The sequence below is a fragment of the Apus apus genome, chromosome 2 (genome assembly GCF_020740795.1).
Source record: "Apus apus isolate bApuApu2 chromosome 2, bApuApu2.pri.cur, whole genome shotgun sequence".
NCBI lineage: Eukaryota > Metazoa > Chordata > Aves > Apodiformes > Apodidae > Apus > Apus apus.
The window spans coordinates 33,737,263-33,753,018 of NC_067283.1; the positions used below are offsets into that span (position 1 = coordinate 33,737,263).

General features: G+C 41.7%; 1 protein-coding gene across 6 annotated transcripts in view; it reads right to left on the reverse strand.

The window, feature by feature from the left end:
* The window catches only part of OSBPL3 (oxysterol binding protein like 3), an 84,082-nt gene extending 68,673 nt beyond the window's left edge, over positions 1 to 15,409 (reverse strand). For 5 of the 6 annotated variants that reach the window (XM_051610418.1, XM_051610416.1, XM_051610417.1 and 2 more), the window contains exon 1: positions 15,304 to 15,409. The gene's annotated coding sequence lies outside the window, so the exon portion shown is untranslated. The remainder of the gene's footprint in view (positions 1 to 15,303) is intronic. The other variant, XM_051610413.1, reaches the window with a different exon arrangement.
* Between the last annotated feature and the right edge of the window lie 347 nt (positions 15,410 to 15,756).

The following is a 15,756-nucleotide window of genomic DNA, read 5'->3' on the forward strand; positions in this document are numbered from 1 at the left end:
GGAAGAGGAGGAACAAGTCTCCTGCACATGCATGTAACCTGACCCTTCCCTGCAGCCATTGTACTGGCATCACATACTCTAGGGGGTCCAAAATCTACTATGTCGGCAGAGACTACAGCACCCCAATAAAGTCATGAAACAAGTTCTCTCCTCTCCCTTCTTATACTCCATAAGGATTTTAAAAACTTTTAGCGGTAAGATTTATGTGGCAAGCTTTAGTTTCCCTCTCTGAGCTGATAATGGGTTTCAGGCAGAAAATTTGGCTGACAGCTAGAAATCTGTTCTACAGATTCAGCATTTCTGTTCACCTTCATTTTAGAGGTCATTACGTTATTAAAATGCTTGCACTTTTTCTACAATTCTAGCAGTTAAATTAAAAAGAAATAAAGAAGCCAGTGCTGCAATGATAGCCCTTTCCCTTTCTCAGGCCATGACTGCAAATCCCTTTCCCCTCTCATCATCTGACTTGTGCCCTCTACCGATTTTTCCTCTGAAGTTTCACCCATCTTTTATTTACTGAGCTGAACTCTTGATTTTTCTTAAGAGTTCTTGTCATCTTCATCCCTGTTTTGGTGAGTGGGGAAAAGAGGAAAAATGCTGCTTATGGAAAATAAAGTATTTATCAGACTGCACGGATTACTGAATGCTACATTAATGCTGAAGAGATAGGCCAGCTAAGTTTGCCTGTGTTCAAGACCTGTGGATGCACTGCAGCAGCGCCAGCTGGAAGTCTGCCAGCAAGTCCCTTCTGTGCTGAGTAAGACCAGAGGTAGCATGCCTCTGCTTTTTCTCTCCTCTGCACTACCATTTCTGAGGTGCAGAACAGGCTGGATAAAACAGGATAAAGAAACTGCATCTATCTGTTGCTTAAGAGGTTTTAAAGAGAGCCTCCTGGCATACATGGTTCTGCATTGGAACATCCATGCTCTACCGCTAGCTGAGCTGTCACAGAACAGAAAGGCTCCCTGCTGTCAGTGCATGCACAGACAGGCTTTAATTATCCACTTCTGATAAAGCACAAAATCGTGGGACACTCATTGCCACTAAGATTTTTCCTTCTTAAGTAAGAGACTCAAAACGTGGGTAAATAGCATCAAAAATAGGAACGAATACTGGAGACATGTTACCTCTCACACTTACACGAGACATTTTTGTTTTAAAACTCTGCCAGTCAGAACAGCCTATTTAGTACAGATTTAAAAAAACAAAAAACAAAAAACAACACATCATGCATCTGCTACACATAAATGTACTCCTCATGCTATTTGGCAACCACTGTGAATCAGAGCCGAGCGACCTACAACTCTGCAGGGCTCTTCCTAGCTCAGCTGTTCTGCTCTCTGGCAGTGGCCACCAGGCACAGGCAAGGCAGGGCAGAGCAAAACAGGCTGCCAGGTGTGGCTGCACAAGTCTCCAGCACCAAACAACCCCTCACTGTCTCCCCACATTTAAAGTCATCATGTAAAATACAATGAATAAAGACATACCATGTGCCATCTTTTAAAAAATTAATATAAAATCCCACACAAAAGGAGGAATGGAAGAATACAGGAGATCAGCCAAAGCAACCACAGTATTAGGCTGGGAAAGTAAGCGTGCAGCTATGGTAGCATCATGTGACTGTCCACTAAATCTGGATCCTGGGATTAGCAGGACAGAGAAGATACCAGAAGAAGGTGATTTGTTTTCTTGCTGCCAGTAATACTGGAGAGATTTTACTTTCCTCTTCAAAATTAGAACACCTATGTAAGTATAACCCCTTTTTCTTTTCCTCTTAGTGTCACCTCTATACACAGAAACCCACAAAAAAAGCATAATCATCCTCAGCCTAGGACAGCTGAGGCCAAAACATTCACAAAAATGTAATGGAAACATTAATTAAAAAGCAATTATGTTAAAACTACAACATCCATCAGAATAAATACATACTGTCCTTCAGAATCCACCAGAATAAATACATACCATCCTGCAGAAGGTGGAACCTATTCCCAGTAAGTTTATTCAGAGATTACTCCCACAGAAAATAAATAAATAGATGTGGCCTGTTATGATGTCCACAAATTCCAGAACCTATTTATTTACTAGGTGCTTTTCTCTGCATCTGTTGACCTACAAAATTGTCTCAGCTGTAGCTCTGACAAGACCTACTACTATATCTGTGACTTTATGGGGAAAGAAAACTACGTATTATCATTCAGTTAAATGTACATATTCACTTAAACACAATTTTTTTTAGTGTTTTGATATAGATATAAAGCCACATTCAAGTGAATGCTTTAACAGTCTGACCAAATTATTCACATATACCAGCTCTTACCCTCCCTCCTTACATTTTATTTATTTCCCTGCTGATCTGAAACGATACTCTTTCTGGGCATTCAAGGTGACTGAAGTTACATTCAAAGAAGAGAGGAAGGGGTGCAGAATCTAAGATTATTTATATGACAGGACTTCAAAAAACTGATGCAGCTATATCCCAAGAGATTTGATAGAGAGACATTAAAATAACAAGCTGAAAGAAAGCTGAGTGAAACACTAGACTGTTCAGAGTCTTATTCATGAGACATGGACATTGACCCTCTAAAACAAGGTGACACACCCAAGAAGGGAAGGAGGGATTTACAGCTGAAAGTGAGAAGTGAAAGTTGTTGGGCACCCACACAATCTCCACATCTAACCTCACTGCACTAGGGAAGGAAAAGGAGGATGCGGCCAAGAAGGACTCTTATCTCTGATTGTTTGATAAGGGACTGAAAGTCCTAAAACAGATGAGAACAGGGGTCAGGCAGACAAGTAGTCTGCCCTGATAAACAGGCATGACCAGATAAAACATTTGAAAGTATTTCTGTGCTAAAAAAAAAAAATAATAAAATAATAAAAAGAGGCCTATACTACACAACTGATTAACTTGAATTAGATACTAAATGCAAGGCTAGATACCACACGGACAACAGGGTCTTAGTGGCTAAAACACATACTGAAACATACAGACTATTCAGAAAAGCCAGTAGAGATAGGAGTGGTACATATCTACACAACTTAAAACAGAGTTAAAAAAACCCCAAACAAACAACAAAACAACGAACAAACAACAGCACATGCATTAACAGAATCCACTTGGGTCCAAAAAAAGCACTCTGAGCAGGACTGTCCTTTTTTTAGAGTGCTGAGAGTCTACACTAGATTCTAAGAAAGCAGCCTTGGTACAGATTTTATTTTATTAGAATGGAAAGTATCATGGTGAATTTGGCATTAGAGGAGGTTAACTTCTCTGACTAAAGTAAGTAATGAGCAAAAGGAACTAGCTTAAGTAGCCAGGCAGAGAGAGGAACTCATATTCTCTAAACTGATAATGCTGAGCAGCTGCCTCATCAAATGAGCAGAAACAAATCTGGAAATGCCTCATGGGATGCAGTGTGCAGCAGATAACTTGCACAATTAAATAGGCCTAACTAGATAAAGAGCTTTTCCACCCCTCCCAAAATGGTAGGGAAGGAGTTGATTAAAGAAGTTGCACCTCCTCTATGAAACTACAGGAATAAAGTTAAAAATTTTTAAAATATATATTTTTTAAGATACTAAAACCAAAGTTCTTCAGTAACACATTAGAACTAACTGAAGTAGCAACTTGGCAGTGAAAATTTCTTAGTAAAGAAACAAAGACAGGTTGTATATTATGAAACAGGCCTGGAAACAAGCACTACTATCATGGAATCAAAAGTAACAGCTTCCTGAACATGAGTTGAAGAAACCACACGACACTGCTACAGATTTCTGAAAGAAAACAGAAATTAAGTTACACATACAGTTGCAAATAAAACATTAATGCATTTCTCACATTATTGTATCCACTTCATCTCTAACCAATATAAACATTTAAAAACCATAATCCATACTTTTTAAGCAGACAAAATGAAGAGTGGGAGATACTCTATGATGGCAGAAGAGCAAACAGAATACCTGTATTTGGATTTGGAGGTGAGAAAAGGGAAAAGAAATCAGCCCTACTAAGATCAATAATATGCAAGATACCAGATTAAGTCAGAGGAAATACCAAAATCAGTGGTAGCAGATTGACTTTAAAAAAAAAAAAGTGCAGGGGGGAAATATGTAATTCTCATCTGGACCTGACAACAGGTTCATAAAAAAAATAATAAAGCTGCCAATCATCTTATTTAGTAGAATTGCAAAGTCACTAAGTAACTGGCTACAGAAGATGATGAAAAAAAAAAATTAAGACTGGACACTGTTCACATGAAGATCTTGCCAAGAATTATCTTGGAGATAGGTTTATTTAACAGTCCTACTCTTAGCAAGGGAATTAAGGTGTCTAATAAAAATTGCTGCTGACAAAAAGGCACATCTGATGCACAAAACTACTAGAACATCAGGTGAGAGGAACCACATAAACAGAAGTGGTGACAGGGAATGCAGTTCATTAGTCCTGAAGGCAATGTCAGAACCCAAGCGAGATAAGCAAAAGTTCTGTTCTGACACCTGGAAGTGACCATGGAGGTGAAGGTATTCACATGGATGACCTGATTACACATTAATTCCATCACCAACTTGGTGAAAGTCTGAAAAGAGAAAAAAGCTACCCACTGACAAAGTAAGGCATTTCCTACAGAGATACATAAGAAAACATTAAAAAAGAGTCATTCTGCAAGGAACTGCCAGCATCTCAACTGGTCAGGAAACAAAAAATAGCACCTAAGACACACCTGAGATCACTATAAGCTTATGCAAGACCGACTGATATCAGAATATTGTCCTGAAGAGAATACCATGAGCGTACCTAGTGGTCTACATAGCAAGATTCTCTGCATCACTTCAAGTCCAAATGCAAGTCTTCTAGACTGAATGGGGTAAAGGGAGAGTCTCCCCAATGTGAAAAGAGCAAAAAGTTAACCAATTCCTTCTAACCAAGGCTTAGAGGGAATGCAGATGATCTTGCAAACACTGAGAGGAAAATACCATCTCTAGCTAGGTGTCCAAACCAGCCATGGATACATGTAGCCAGAATCTTGGAATAAAGTTTTTGTCAAAGCAGGGAAGATTTAAAATTATTTGCTAATGGGACCCCTTGGGTGACACCAGCTATTTTAGGATCATGCTTGGGCACTTTACGAAGCAACATATATAAATGTATGAACTGGCACAAATGTTGAACAGGAGCATCTAAAAACTCTGTGATGTGTCAGCACAGTCACTTAAAATGTTACTAGTGCTGATTTAATCTGGACTGCAAACTGATTTAGCCTTAGTACTCCAAAGTTTCCATTACGAAAATCACCTCAGCTTTACTCATTCTTATGTATTTATTATGTGAAAAAAAAGCACAACACCAAACAACAAAGAAACAAAAATGCCAGCAAAAAAACCACCACCACAACAACAAAATCCCCCAGAAAAACAATGTTTTGTGGGGGTTTTTTTTAAGGAATATTAATTTCAAAAATTGGCAGATCAAGGAAACTCTGCGTTTTAGAACCTATGTTTAGGCTGCCAGGCACATGTATCTTCTACTGCATCAGTTCTGACAATGAAATCTGTTGATATGTTCTTCTTTTTTTGATGTCAATATTTTGCAGGCCAGTGCCTTTCTGAAGAGGATGACTGTAGTTTCCAGAGTTCTGGGACTCAGACAAAACCAGGTATTTCAGAATCTGAGCTCACAGAGGAATTAGGGGATCAGAACAGTTTTTTTTAATTCACTTCTTCAACAAAGCCAATCCAAACACAAATCTAGCCAATATATGCCTTGTGATTTTTGTTTGTGTGCCTACATTCCACAAAACTTTCTTGCAAGCAAATGTTTCAGTGGCATTCACAGACTGGGGAAAAAAGCTTCATGAGATGACTCATCCCTGTTTACTCAGAACATCTCCATGATATTCAAGAGCCAAAAAAAACCAGCTTGGACAACCAAAATAAGAAGTGAGAATTAAAGTAACATACACTAACACATAAAAATCCTGTTTTCCTTCATCTCTAGTTCCCTTACCAAAGAGCACTTTCATCTCTTAAGTCCATTAGGCTAGACATACAGAAGATACTAATGTATTGATAAAGTAATGCACAACAGACGGACAGCCCACACCTTCTGTCTTCTTCAGTAACCAATTCAAGGCGGATCCAGTGGCAATGCACTTGCAGACTTGAGCAATTATATTAAGACTTAAAATTCCTCAAAAATTCAAGCTCTGCAAGATATAGAGTGGAGGCAGGCCATAGTGAGAAAGGCATTACATCTTCCTAATATTCAAGGGACAAGCTTTTTTTTTTTGTTGTTTAGAACATAGAAATCACTTAACAGCAAGTAAAGATTATTCTTTTGCAGGAGGGCTCTACACACTGAACTATTTAATAGTGTAATTTGAGGAAACCAGAAGCAAACAACTCTCATCCTGCACTGAATAGAGGGTGGGTTTATGCTAACCATGTATCCTAGTCATATTAAGTTAAATAATGCAAGTTCATTTGGCAAGGAACACTTGGCAGTTCAACCTGAACTGTCATCATGTCTGGATTACCACGACTGAAAATGGCATCCAGAAATGCTGAAATATGCCTCAGAAACCAAAATTTCCTCAGTCTCTTCAAGAAAGAAGCAGTCATCACCACAGACAAACCCTGCAAACGTTTCCCAAAGTAAGAACATTCAGTCACTTGATGATGCTGAGATACAGCCACTGTTCTATCACTGATTTACTACAAAATTAAGGAAGCCACTTATTTACAAATCAAGAAATGGCTGGCAATAAAGCTAGAAATAAATACGAAGTTGCATCTTCCCTGCTCAGCTTATCACACTAACCAACTAGGACTAAAAGCAGATTATTAAAGCCTGCCTGATGAAAACAATGACATTGTACACATTTTTAAATACTCCTTGGTGTCCCATTACTTGAAAGTTGATCTTTTAAAATGTAAGATCATAACCAGTAAGGGATTTTCAGTACACCAGCAATCACATGCAAATGACATGGCAGTAGAAAGTGACCTTCTTCTTGCAATAATGGCAGAAAAAGAAATATTTTACCAGTCATCCTTATCAAATACTCCATTTTGTGAAAGCCTGACAGGATGTTTTTTGGGGTTTTTTTCCCCCCTCCTTTTTCTGTTCTAAAAACCCAAGAAAACAAACAGTAAGACTCATCTGCCAAGGTGACATGCTGGCAATGGCTCTGCTGTTGATTTTCAAGTGGAAGTGTTGATCCTGTTGAACTTCAAAGAGTACAGTGCAATATAGTATTATCCATAGGAAAATAATCTGTGAAATGAACTCTGTGTTCATCAGGGGAGAATCCTACAGTTCAGCTATCCAGTGAAAAATTCTAATGTCTCTGAATCAGAAATGAAGTTCCATGTTTATTCAATGAATTGACTGAAATAACGTTATTTCAGCTCTGCATTTTTATTCTTATTCTAAGAATAAGAATGTTAAATAGCTTGTTTCAACAAAACAGACTGGACATCAGCTAAAAGGCAAGAACTTTATTTATTCTCCATACCAGTTGCCTATCGCAGCAAGTTCTCCTTCCCCAACAATCAAGATTTTTAATGCCCTGTGAGATACTCAGTAAGTGAACCTCAGTTTTATAACGTTTACAAAGTTATCATAGTATTGAGTACTTCTGACTTTAATGCCTTGCAGATGATACAGGTGGATTTGAAGGACAGTAAAAAAATCTGCAAATTAACTAAGTGGTATAATGTTTACAGCAAACAAACAAAAAATACAAAAACCAGGAAAGAATGAATGGGCTTTATACTTCCTGAATTTCAGCAGCTGTGGCAGTAGTGTGAGAGCTTTGAATTGTTACTTCCTAGCTAGGTCACTCAGTGAAAATACATCACTACCTTTTAGTTAAGGAAGAACGGAATCTATCATAATATTAAGACCCAATATTTTGCTGAACACCCAAACTCTAGATTTAATTTCCCTTTAGATCTGTTTTTTGGGACAGAAAGTTAAGAAATAACATGGCTAAACAGCCCCTCATACTCAACCCAGGAACCAAAACCCAGCTGGGTACTCCCTCATCCCAGCAGTGGTAGGAAAATGAAGTTCCATGATACATATTAGCTGTCCATCATTTTGTGCAGTAAATAGTATTTGCTGATGCTAGTAAGGATACACCTACTGAATCCACTTCTTCAAAAACAGGAGCTTTCTTGCCAAGATATGAAAAAGCTCTGTAGATCAATACTTAAATTATTTTCCTTCCATTGTTCAACTTTAATCAGAAAAAAACCCAGCAAATATCAACTCTTCTTTCCCAAAATGCTTGTAACTACAGCTCAATAATAGGACTACATTTAGCTTAGATTGTCCTCTCTTCATGTACAAATTGCTTGTTACCTGATCTTAGTATCAACAAATTAGCAAAACCCATTAGTTCTATTTCTACAAGTCAAAATTCTGGCAGGTAGAGACCACCAATCCCCCATATGTAGCCTATTCCAACAATGGTTGCACCATGCTGTATGAGAGATGACCTGTCCAACCACAGGGTTGCTTATTGACTGAGTTAAGGCCCAAGCAAGACTGGAAAAGAACACCAGGACTGTCATTCTCCAAAAGTATTTCTCAAGTAGGGCCACCTGGAGCTGCTTGCCCAGGACCATGTCCAGATGGCTTTTGAACATCTCCAAAGAGGGAGACTCCACAACATCTCCAGGCAACTTGTGCCAGTGCTCAACTACACTCACAGTGAAAAAAAATACCTCCTGATGTTCAGAGGGAACCTCCCGTGTTTCATTGCCTCTGGTCTTGTCCTGTTATATATCTTTATAAGTGAGAAAATCCACTATCCAAATGTTACATTTTAAGAAAACTAAACATGGCTGTTCTGAGTGACTCAACTAGCCCTATCTAACAGTAACAGCAAGTAAAATGCAGTTCTGAGAAGCTTCCAGGACATGACAGCACCAGGGTAGACCACAGAGCATTATTAATCACACCTGCTTACTACCAAAAAAAAAACAAACCAGGAGAAATCTTATCTTCAAGCCTAGTCTTAATAACACCTTTTTCTCCAAATAGCCTGATGCATGCTAGGTGGCCTGCTTCTTTTGAAGTGGTGAAATAATTCCTTTAAAAAAATGGAAATGGACTAACAAGTTCTCAGAACATCTGCTACCTAAACAAGTACTTTGTTCCAAAGAACCAAGAGGTCACGTGCCACTGAGCTGCACAGATGCATATACACCCAGTTGGAGGGGGGAAACCCGACACAGCTACTAAACTGTTGAAAGGTATCTCAGCAAGTAGCAGCTTGCCTGCCTTTGGTGAGCAGCAAGGTATCAGGGAGGGAATCTGAGAAACCCATCACCAACTCCTACCACAGTCATCTTAAACTAGCAAAGGCTCAGTAGCCCACTTCCTCTGGAGTCACCTTCATCAGCTCCCCAGTATGCAGACAGTGATCACTAGCGTGTCTTCAGGATCCCCACTGCTATGATTTACACTTTGTTATTTTGAAATGCTCAAGCACTACCACAGAAGATTAACTGACACCTGCTGTTTATTTTTTTAAGGTATTTCAGATAGTCAGTGACTAAATCACATTCATACTGAAACTTCTTCTCCCTTCCTCCTCCCCACCCCCTAAATTATAAATTGCATTTAAATTCACTGTTTATTCAGTCAAAGCTGTGTCATGGGGATCTCAGCACTTTGTCACAAGCAAAGGATATGGAAAGAAATGATACAACCATTCATTCTCCTTCAGAATACAGTATTTTATAAGATTATTAAACAACCTTTTTTTCTAGCAATGCAGTTGGTAGCCAGCAAAGTCCCATGTGCCAATATGAGGACATGTTCTGCATGGTGGTCAGGGGAGAAGCTTCTATTATGCCTCACAGCTTGAGGCAGCAGCAGAACCCTTCTGACAATAAAACTTATCAAAGCTGGTTTCAATGCCTTCTATTGACTCTGCAGACAGGACAGCAACAGTTCTGTAAAATTCAGAACTGTACATTTCACTTGGGGAGCTAACAGTATGAAAAAAGTCTGTCTATCCCTCCTCAAGATTATTTTTCTAGACACAATGACAAAGCAATTATCCCTGAAAAGGGGGAGACATTGCAACAAAGCTGTGCAAGGTGTTGTTTTTTTTTCATGTGAATGATTGGTGAGACAGAAGAAAGTAATGCCAGAGACCTAGGGCCTACTCTGCTCATGTGAAAACTTGAAGGGCAGGACTTAACCTTCTGTATCAAGCAGAATTAATAGTGACACAGATGGTCTTGCTCTCTGAGAAGGATAGAGTCTCCTGCACCCACAGGTCTGCTGGTGGCTGACAAGCTGCTCAGAAATTGCCACTTCTGTGGTTTCAGCTACTCTTCAGGCAGAAAGCAGTAAACATGCAAGACAAATGGGGTATATCCACACAGCTGTTGTTTATTGGAACCATTACGACCAGGAGCTTCTTCCATTTTCACCAGCAACTATATCAAAGTGGAACAGACTGAAATCAGAACTGTAACAATGCATTCACTATGCCTAGAAAAAGCATCCAGAATCACAAGAAAAATCTGTGTACATCAGATCAGAGAGAGGTGACCTAAAAGTGACTTAAGTGATTACCACAACAGGTAAGAGATGACATATGTGATAATAGACTCTTTGCAGCATCATCATGAGCAGTAATAACAGATTTGGCAGAAATTAAGACAAGGGAAGAGTCCAACTACATTCAGCCAGGCAAATATCTCAGAATTCTACCCTAAACACATTAATCATACACTGAATTGCCAGAAAACCCAATGCTTCAAGTTTTTTTTAATGGCAACAAAAAGACATTACTGAAATCCAGCAGGTATCATTACAGTAAATGCAGAATAGTCATAAACACTGGTACAAACAGGGATTAGATTATCACCTTTACTATTTTGCATATTTACTGTCTTCATTCTAAGAACAGCAGTTAAATACAAGTGCTGCATGGCAGCTGCAGCACCACATACTACCACATTTTTGCTAAGACAGTTTTTTAGGTTTCAGTTCAACCAGCACGCCAGCAGAGTCTGAAAGTATCACTTAAGAAGTTGCTGTTAGGGAAAGATGAATAAAAAGAAAAACCTTCTTGATTCCCATTACACTGGAAAGCAGAAGAAAGGGAGATTTGTTTGCACACCAATGTTAACATAAGTGCCAAAGAAAATGTTCAGAAGGAAATAATTAAATGTTAACATGGCAGCAGCTGCATTTGCCAACTTAAATATGATTCAGCCATAAAAAGCCCACAACTTGAAAGACTAAAAAGCTAATCTTCAGTTCAAGTACTTGTAATTTTAAAACTGGCCTTGAAAGTGAGAAATCTAGAAACACAGATATATATATACACACACTTCTTGGTCAGACAAGGAATGCACAGCTTGGCTAACATGCTATTCAACAACTTCAAAGGAAGGAGTTTTCAAATTCAGTTCAAACTGTTACAAAATTTAAAAGCAATGCAGAGGCACCTAAACAATCACATCAGCAGCCTTTCTTCTGGGAGTTACCAGATGCTATTAGGCAGCCACTATCTTTATGTCAAGCTGTCTTACAGACAGAAATACAATTAGTAAGTCTGGAGATCTCTCTAGGAGCTAGAAACTCATAGAAATTCTCAATGCACTACTTCAACTTCGGGCTTAGAGGTCAGTGAAAGTCAGTTCTCACTCTTATTCCTTCCTCCTGTTGCACATATCAGGGATTCTTGTCTAGTCATGCTTATCAGTACATATTTTCCACAGAAAGAGTTTGAAGAGCCACATCTAGCCTTCATCCAAAGACTGAATCATTAGCAAACAGGCATTGTCAAAATTGCATATCACCTTTCACAGCAAAAGCACCTCAACTCTATGTCTTTACTTCCGTGGTCAGCACCACAGAGCACCCAGACACTGAAATAGGATCAAATGCTGCCGTGCTCAGCGCTACACACCAACACGGGACTTCTGCCCTAAGGAGCTTGCACCGAGCCAGGGCTGCTCTGGCACACCGGGCAGGCAGGACAGCAGAGCTCAGCTGACCGAATGCATTTCTTGGTCTCAGCTACTGGCACTTTTTAGAGTACTTACTGCTTCTACTAATAAGGCGGGCACCAGGATTGCCATGGAATTCCTATTAAAAAAAAACAACCTCTGATAATTTATAATTATCCTATTTGGGACACCTAGTCACAGAAAAATCAGAAAGAATTTGTGCAAGTTTTCCATTTCCCTTCCTCAGCTGAGGCTGTCCCAGACTATTTTTTTAAGTGTTTCAAGCAACTTGCAACAATGTGTCATGAGTCTCATGTTGGCAGACCTCCAAAACCACTACTCCAACACTGTGTTAATTCATGTCAGCATTACATATATAATAGAATATGCTATTTCTGAATATATGCATTACGTGAAAGTCACAAGCAGCTTCAAGAACTTTGCATGAGCAACAAGCTAAAACAGATTGAAAGGGGAAGGAATTAGTGGGTAGGCTGCCTCCTAGGATCAGACCTGCAGCTGTACTTACCCTAGTGATTATGCTTCCTGCTTTACCGAGATTGTCATACTCATTAGCATCAACACCCACATCACTCAACCTTGAAGGCAGAAAGCAAACTTCTCTCTAAGGTCATTAGAACTTAACATCAGAGAATCATTTATGTTGGAAAGCACCTTTAAGACTATTGAGTCCAATCATTAAGTAAAGGAGATATGCTGCTAACATAAAATATAAGGACAATCAGCCACAACAGGACAGACCGCTACACACACAAAACCTCCTTGTCCTTCAGATAAACGAGAAGCTAAAGTAATAAAACATGCATTTCAAAGCAGAATCTTCAAGGATTTACATATCTGTACCACATGTGACAGCTGCAAGAGTCTGAAAACAACATCACCCCCCCGAAGTACACTGCTTGGGCACAACCACAAATGCAGAAGACAGACATGAAAATCCTGCTTCTTAAAGAGCAGAGCTGGGCAAGTGTGCTAACAGAAAAACATTAGTCCCAGTCTGGAGAGTTGTTTGTCAGATCTCACAATATCTGCATCCTATTATCTGAAACCTGATACAGGAAAAGGCAATTAGATTCTCCTAGGAGTTTCTTTGGCGACCGTGGTAGCGGTGTATCATGGTACCTACCCTTTAACCAGCAGAACTTTGTGCCTTTGGTGAGTCAAATCTGAACATAACTGAAATTGTTTAAGATTAACTTCAGTAAGACCAAAATATGCTGATACAGACACAACGCTGCTTCTGACTTAGAAAAATACTCCATGACTGCACAGGGACATTCATTCTGGTGCTTTGCTCATCACTGTGTTTGTTTTAGACGCACGTTACAGCAAATCAAGTTTAAGCCTAAAAATTATTATCAATGTATATATTAATTACTTTGAGAGAAAAAGCTTTTCTCATGTTGTAGCTAAGAGCACTGTTGGTAGCAACTGAAAACTAAGTTTTACAACTAGAAACCTTCAGATCTGAGACCACTGTACTTTCTGCACAGCACGTAACAAAAACTACAGAAGGCAACAAATGAAGGGCTGCTCAACTGACACGCATCTGCTTTTAGCAGATGTGGTTTGAACGAGACCAAATTCTTTGTGACATACACACAGCTACTTAAAAAAAAAAAAAAACCCACACAAATAAGGTTTTGTATAAAATGCAGCCTACTTACATTTGCAAAAATGACTGAGCTGGCCACACACACGGTGTTGCAATAAGCAGACTCCAGCTGAGTCTCATCATGATTTCCTGTCCTTGGTGAACACGTTGGTAATTTCAGTCCAACCACAACTGCTCACTGCTCACACATGCACACTCATACACAGAGAGCATCCACAATCCCTAAAACTCCCCTCCCACTTTTCTAGCATAACCCAGATATCAGACACAACTTTAAGAGAGGATGCACATCGACATAACGCAGCGTGTGGGGAGGGGGATATCAGAGTAAAGAAGAGAAGAAAGAACTGTGAATGCTACTGCTTTCAAAATGGACTAGGAACCACTGGGGAAAATACTTAGCTTAATCTGTTGGGAGTACTGACTAGGGAATATTAATACAGACTTTTTTTGTTATTGTTTTGTTGTGGGTTTTTTTGACGTTTTCAGTAATAAACAAAGCTCAAGGAAATTAAAGCTGAGTTACCCACGGCTTTACAGAAAACATCCATGAAAACACTTGCTTTAAATACCCAAACCAGACTTACAAGCTCTGTTGAAATTAAGTAGAGTGAAACATTCTGAACTCTATGATTAATCAATGAAAGTCAAGGGATGAAGCAACAGCCAGCTGTTCCCTGTGTCTCTTCTCAAGAAAGCAGAGAAGGAAAAGCACTGCTAAGACTATAGAGGCCTAGGACAAAAACGTAAACAGCCAAATTACCTTTCAAGGAATAAATGAATTCATTAAATTCCCTTTTCTCTAGCCATTCCAAATATCCTCCTAGTAAAAATAAACCAGCAAGTGTCAGTGAAGAGTACTTCACTGTCAGTGAACTGTACCAAACAGTTTTCAAGTAATGGAGTATCTAAACGATCATATTGCCTAATTAGTCCTCAAATGGAAATTAAACGAACCTAGAAACTTAAGTGGTTGGATTTAATTAGCCTATTTTCTTAAAGACGTGGGGAAGAAGAAGAAAAATAATGGTGGCTTTTTTTTTTTTCCCCCCTCTTTGATACGAGCACAGCGAAACACAGACGTAGACGAGAGCCAGGGCTTTGCAAACACGCCCAAGATTTCTGAAGTTCCATTTCCCAGCCGCAGCTACCCGCTCGACTCCCCAGCGCACGCAGCAAGCGGGGGGACCTGCCCCTGCCCACCCCAGGGACAGCCACCCCTCCGCTCGGGAAGCGGCCGCCCGCCTGCCGCGGTCAGCCTGGAACTCGCCCCGTCCGGGTGCCAGAGAGCAGACCGGGGCTTCAGGGAACGACGGGCAGCCCTCAGCAGCGCTCTCCCGACGCGGGGAAAGGTGTTCGGCCGGCGGCCGCCCCGGGCAGCCGCGCAGAGCTGCGACAGCGGGGCCCGGGGCTTGCGGGGCGGCAGGAGCGGGCAGGGGAGGCGCGGGGCTGGGGCTGCGCCGGCACCTCCGCCCGCCGGCGCCGGGCGAGAACGGCGCGATCCGGGTGGTAAAAACCCACTTTTCTCGAGCCTTGAGTTCGCCGGCGACCGCCCCGCGCAGCGCTGGGCAGGCTCCAGCGAGGGGGCCGCAGCCGCCGCTACCCGCCCGCCCCGCCCCGCTGCCCCGTCCCTGCGGCGCGGCGAAGCAGCGGCCCCGCGGCCCCGCTCAAGCCCGGGCACCCACCTGAGCCCCTCACCTGCCGCCGCCGCCGGCCGACCTACCGCCCTGCGGGCGCCCCCGCCATCGCCCTGGGGGAGCGGCGTCCCGCAGCCGGCAGGAGGGAGGGAGGGAGGGAGGGAGGGAGCGACAACCGCAGCCACCCCGCGCGGCTCCACCTGCGCCGCTCCCGGCGGGAAGGGCGGCGCGCGCGGGGCGACACCGCGCTCGGCTCCGGGAGCGCCCGGGGAGGGGGCGGGGGCGGGGCCGCCCGGCTGGATTGGCAGCCGCGCTGCCCAATGGGAGGCCCCCGTTCCTTCCCCCGCCCCTCCGGCGGGCAGGGGGCGTTGCCGTTGGGGCGGGGCCAGGAGGTGTTTCCATGACGTCACGGGCGGCGCCCGGCGGGCAGGTGGGGGCGGCCCCTCGGGCTGGGGCGGGGCGGGGCTGGGGCGGGGCAGGCGGGGCTCGGGGGGACTGATC